This window comes from Pogona vitticeps, chromosome 1 (genome assembly GCF_051106095.1).
Source record: "Pogona vitticeps strain Pit_001003342236 chromosome 1, PviZW2.1, whole genome shotgun sequence".
Taxonomy (NCBI): domain Eukaryota; kingdom Metazoa; phylum Chordata; class Lepidosauria; order Squamata; family Agamidae; genus Pogona; species Pogona vitticeps.
Genome location: NC_135783.1, coordinates 241,893,177 through 241,899,670, shown reverse-complemented (window position 1 = coordinate 241,899,670; position 6,494 = coordinate 241,893,177).

Below are 6,494 nucleotides of genomic sequence, written 5' to 3'. Positions count from 1 at the left end.
CTTCTTAGACTGAGAGCAAGGAACAGGCTAGAGAGCTTCCAATGTCCCCTCCCAACTGTCTGTGCCACACATGGAGACACAGCAGGACACACACACCTGGGAATTTAAAAAACAATGGGAATCTAGGTCTTCCAGAGCCATAGTAGGAGCTACAGTGAAAGGATAGGAATTGAAAATGGGACAGAAGAAATCAAAAACCCTTAGGTGTATGGAGGAAAAAGGAAATGCACCTCTGGGGAAACTGTTGTGATATTTATGACCACTACTGTGACTTTAAGAAAGCCTGCAAGCAAACCATACAATAAATCACCCAAACTCTATTGTTGGCCGGACACAGTGACAAGCCCTCCTGCAAATCTCTGATGTTGGATTAGTGGGACATCTTGTGGTAAGATCATGTATTACATACCATCTCAGAAGGTAGAGCATCCATCCACTTTTTCCAATCAAGCATTTCTCCTCTTTTTGTTTGAAAAGAAACTCTAACTTCCCTGGTTTATCTTTTTTTAAAATAGAACATTGACCAAAATTCTGTTGTTTAGTAAATCTAGTAAGGTTAGGCCCATTAACTCAGCAAGGATTCGGAGAGTCAACTCCTCCATAAATTGTTGGTTCAAATGGGCCAACTCTAACATTGACTTATTTTACAAGAGTAAATCACTGTAGCCCCATTTAAATCAATGGAACTTGAAAAGGAATTGACTTACTAAATCCCCATTGATTCAATAGACATATTCTAGTGAGATTTAGTATGCTAAGCTAAGCAACAGGATTTTGGTCTTTATTTTTTCCTACCACATTTCTACCAGAAGAAATGGACAAGAAGCTACTGTTGGACACAATATGGGGAGACAGAATGGTTTCCTCTAGGAAAGGTGTCAGACAAGGGTACATTTTATCTCCTTATCTGTTCAATCTGTAAGCAAAACATATCAGATGGAAAGCCAGACTAGATTCAGATGAAGGAGGAGTGAAAACTGGTGGGAGAAAATTCAATAATTTAAAATATGCAGACAACACCATCTTACTATAAGAAAGCAGCAATAACTTGAAGTGACTGTTAGGGAAAGTGGCAGAATCATGACCACAGAAGAACTAGACAACTTTAGCATTGGCAATGAAGAAATTGAAATAGTTAGAGATTTTGTATACCCTGGTTCAATTAAGAATTCAAATGGAGACTGCAGCCAAGAAATCAGCAGAAGACTGAGACTAGAAAGGGCAGCAATGGAGGAACTAGAAAAGAGAATCAAATGTGAGGATGTCACTGGAGACCCAGACCAAGATCATCCACACTTATCATATTTCCAATCACCATGTATGGGTATAAAAGCTGGACAGTGGAGAAAGCTGGCGGGGGGGTGGATTGATTTCTTTGAAATGTGGTGCTGGAGAAGAGCTTTGCAGGTACCGACAACCAGAAAAACAAACAAGTGGGTTTTAGACCAAATCAAGCCTGAACTATCTCTGCAGACAAAAATGTTGAAACGAAGGCTGTCCTTCTTTGAGCACAGCATGAGAAGGCAGAATTCTCTGGAAAAGACAAAAATGCTAGGAAATGTGGAAGGCAACAGGAAAAGAGGAAGATCAAATAAAAAATGGACTTACTCCCTAAAGGAAGTCGCAGGCTTGAGTTTACAAGAGCTGAGCAGGGCTAATAAGGACAGGACCTTTTAAGGGCCACTCCTTCATAGGGTTCCTTGCCATGAGTCAAATGGCACATAACAAAAAACAACAACAGCAACAACAGACTCCAAGGTTTTCCATTCCTGTTTTATACGCTGCTAAAATAGCTGCAGGATGGCACTTGGAAATAAGAAAAGCCTGATGAGGCCATTTTCTCAAGATGGTTAATTGTGACCCTGATTTCTTCCTCTTCTTCTACCATTTAGGTAGAAATGAATTTGCAATTGCTGAATGAGCGAATGGAATGAAATTGCCTCCTGTCACAAACCTTGGATGTTTTGTAGTTGGGTCCCAAGTGACCAAGCGGGTTCAGGGCTGGTTGCACTCCCAGCAGTTTTGCAGCCCCTGGTACCTCAACACCAGCTATTCTCTGTTGGTGGAATGACTGTAAAGCATCACCCACAGTGATGTTGTCTGTCATCACTCTGGTTTACCCAGATTACCTAAAATAATCTCTAAAGTTCTCTGATGCCATCTGCCAACACAAGCAATCAACAAACTTTTCAACCTCTTTGTGTTGTGAGTTATTGGCACTTCCGGAAAATCTTATTTGTTTCTTTGCCTTCCTGTTGCTCTCCGTTTTCTTCTTGCAGCTGATATTACTGGCTAGTTGCATTCTGAGAGAGAGACAGACATACAGACAGATTATTGAGGTTGAGACTGAAGCTGAGGAACTGGCCAGCTTTGGAATCATTTTCAGCTCAACTCAAACTCCTTCTATATCTCTCTCTGATTTCTTTCTTTTACTCACAGCTATTTTTCCTTCATAGCCTGCAATTCTATACTTCTTTTCCTTACAGAAAATGTAGGGTTTCCAGACTTTCAGAAAAGCTGTCTGGGTGATTCAGGGAGTTGTAGTGCAAAATAAGTAGCCTTTTAACATTCTCTTCCTACTTTTTTCTATAAGACTGATGGGAATTGGAATCCATCAACATGTGGACAGCCACAGTTTTTCTCTCCTACCGCCCAGTCCCAATGTGACCCTTGTAGTTTGCCTAAGTGTTGCCTCCTTAACCAGGAATGAAACCAAAATCTGGAGTCCCCTGGAAATCAGAGGGAGATCTTCTGAATTTTTGTGTATGTTTCTACATGGCTTTCTCAGTTTTGTGTCCAACCTGTCTGCCAGGCAGCACACAGTTGTACCCAGATGGCTTTTCCCCCTAGATTTCCACACAGCAACCCTGCAAGGTTGAGCAGGTTGAGAAACTATGAGGAGTCCAAGGTCCCACAGTGGACATCTTGGCAGAGTACAGGTTTCGACCCATTGCAGTCCAAGGCTAAGTTTATATCCAGTGTTCATTGGAGTGAACATGGTATGAATGCTAAACATTTCAGTCCATAGCTATGAAGCAGAGTTTTCAGCCTATTTCTATTAACAGACCAATGTAACTGTAAGCAGAATAGGGGAAGAATATATCCACACTTTCTGCTAAGTGTCAGACAGCTAGAGGCAGCCATCAAAGGGGAGGTTTGTCTGATTTGACTCACGGCACTTGTCCTCTTTCCGGTATGAAGATCTGACTGTTTAATTCTAGCTGCACATGCTGCTAAGTACCTGGACACACAAAAGATAGGACTTCTTTACACAACTAAACTATGAAATTTCCACTACAATACACAGAGATGGTTGCCAAACTGTGCAGGTTTAAAACCAGCTGTAGAGGAGGAAGCATCTCAATACCTACTGGTTGCACTGTCTATATTTTATCTCTGGTACTGAAAGCAGTATGCCTCTGTATTTATTTATTTATTTATTTATTTATCTTATTTATATCCCACCTATCTAGTCGATTAAGACCACTCTAGGTGGCTTACAACAATAATATGATAATATAAATAAAAACAATTTTAAAATAAGGGGAGAACTTTAGACCACTGGTTCTTAACCTTGGGTTACTCAGGAGTTTTGGACTGCAACTCCCAGAAGCCTTCACCACCAGCTGTGCTAACTGGGGTTTCTGGGAGTTGCAGTTCAAAAGCATCTGAGTAACAAAGGTTAAGAACCACTGCTTTAGACAAATGGGACAGACACTAGAAAAGGTAAGAAAGGGAAAGACAGGGATTGGCTGAGGGGAAGGCCTGCCGAAACATCAGTGTTTTTAGTTGGTTTTTAAAAATACCCAGCGAGGGAGCCAAGCGGATATCAGGTGGTGAGTTATTCCAGAGGCGAGGAGCCACCGCCGAGAAGGCCCGATTTCTTGTCTTTTCTTTCCGGGCCTCCCTCGGCGTTAGGCTCCTCAGCCTCACCCTCTGACTCGCACGAGTGACACGGGTAGATCTTGGTGGAAGTAGGCGTTCCGCCAAGTATCGAGGCCATTGGGGAACCTGACTAATTGGGGGGGGGGGTCGGGTAAACAGCATTGTCAGAATGTGCCATCTAAAATGCAAGTTCTCTGGACCTCCTGTAAACATCTCTGAACAAGACAGAGGGCATTCTTCGTCTCTGCTTGATGCACCTCAGATCCTGGGGCATGCAGAAGACTGATGGGCTAAAGTAACAATATAAGAGCTGCTCTTCTATGTTATGCTGGAAAATACAGGATCCAAAAGTCACTCGGATCACTTCCACATCACAGAGCAGGTAGGCAAATGTTAGCAGGTTCCATTACGAAAGCATTTGTTTCTCCACCTAGCCATTCTTTGCACCGTTTTCCAAATGTGAATTGACTCCTGTTTTTTTCCCTAAAAGATCAGGAAAGAGGCAACTAGGGCAGGATCGCAGCACTAGAAGGATCTTTGGGGATAACACTGCCATGTCCCAAACTACGTGAACCTTCTCTATCGCTCACTTTTAAAGCAGTGCATCATTGGTCGAGAGTCTTGTCCAGGTACTTCAGCCTTTTCTTGTCTTCCCTCCTGTTCTCCAGAGGAATATGACTCACGTGCCACCTGACATGGGACTTTCAGGCCCTACTTCACAATAACACCCACCCACACCTACACCTGACTGGTCAGACTCTGAACATTTTTGCTTGTTTCGTAGGATACATATTGACTAGAATCACTGCTAGACCACAAAAATACACCCCATGCACATTATTTTGTGCCAGAGGACTCCTGGGTGTCTCAAGAGGCTAATACAGTGATATGGAATGAGATTTCTCACAGTTAAATTATTAAAATTTAGAAGTCTCATAGGTGGGGAGCAAAATGAATCAGTGTGTTATCACTGCCCCCTGCTGGATTTGGTCAAATTGGTTCTATTGTGCATCAGTCACAGAAAAACTGGCAATCAACTCAGAGCTAGCTGTTACCTGAAAAGATGACCAGAGGCTTAAAAAGGCACTTTTTAATGCAGTGTACATGCATAGTGAATAAAGGGGGGGGGTGTCTCTGCCTTCCTCTTATATGTAAAATAAACTATCTCTGTCCCTCACCCCCTCTGATATATTGTTAGGATTTATTCCTTCATCTTTTACATCTCATAAACAATTTAAGAGGTGAGTTCCATTAGCTCATTCTTCTACCTTTTGCAAGAAAGTTTATTTAATCAACAAAGTTATTCCTGTTATGTGCCATAAAGTTCGAATTGACTTATAGCAACCCTAATAGGGCTTTCAAGTTAAGTGGGGAATTCAAGGCATGGTTTTGCTAATTCCACACCCCCAGTGAGCTTCCCTGGCTGAGCAGAGATTCAAACCCAGGCCTTCCAAGTCCTAGTCTGTCACTCTAGCCACTACACCACATAGGGTATCACCTGTATTAATAGTGCCATTGTCACTGTTTGTGTTCCCCATTTTATTTGGGCCCCACAACCATAAACTGTACATAAAAACCTGCAGGCCAAATATGGGACTCTGGTCATGTGAGGGGATGGGTTGTCATCCATGAAATCTCACACTGAAATAAATCTGTACCATCCTACTTTTCTTTGTGTTACATGAAATGGCAGCTAATGCCAGACAGAAAGGGAAATGATGTCGAGGAAACCAGTAGCACAACACAAAGAAAGCAATTCAGCAGAGAAGACACTTCATCTCTTACTGCCTCGTGTTTCTCGTCTCCATCCTTCACCTGGTGATTTTCTTCTGATGTGCTGGACTACAATGTCCATCATTTCATTAAGCATGATTAGATCTACTGCCTGAGATGATGTACAGCACAACACATGTGGGGAGTTACCACACTGGGGAAGGGTACACCCTTCCATCCACATTTCTCCCCTGCCACACACACCCCCATGGTCCTCTATTTTGCAGATGGTTCAGCAATATTCTCTCTGTGGGGCTACCTTCATAAAAGGTCCAGGACCTCCAACAGGGGCAATACCCAGCAGATAAGCTGCTACAGTAATTAGTGGATGCTACTGAGATCAGATGGCCCTGATAATGAAAAATCTGAAAAAGGAAAAGAAAAGAAAACTTAAACCTTGAGCCCAATTCAAAGTGGTGTTGCTAACCTTTAAACTCCTAAGGAGCTTGGGACCTGGCTATCTGAAGGACCCCCTGCCTTGTTAAGAATCTGACCAGATGTTAAGATTTTGAAAAGCGGCCCTTCAGAGAATAACCAGAGCTGCAGAGGCTTGCCTAGCAGGCCCATGGAAGAGGGCTTTCTCCTGCCTGGCAACCCGATTATGGGATGCCCTCCCTTCAGAGTTGTGCTCAGTTTCCCAGTGTTGCCATTGTTAGGAAGGGTACAAAGTCACATCTTACAAATTTGGCTTATGATACAGTTTAATTTATTGTGTTTATTTTTTTGTCAGCTTAATTAATTTGTAATGAACAGTGCCCAGTAGCAGAAAGAGGGAGTAGAAATGTAATAAATGAGACTCTCATTGCAGCTGAGGTGCAGATGAAAACAGAGTAGGA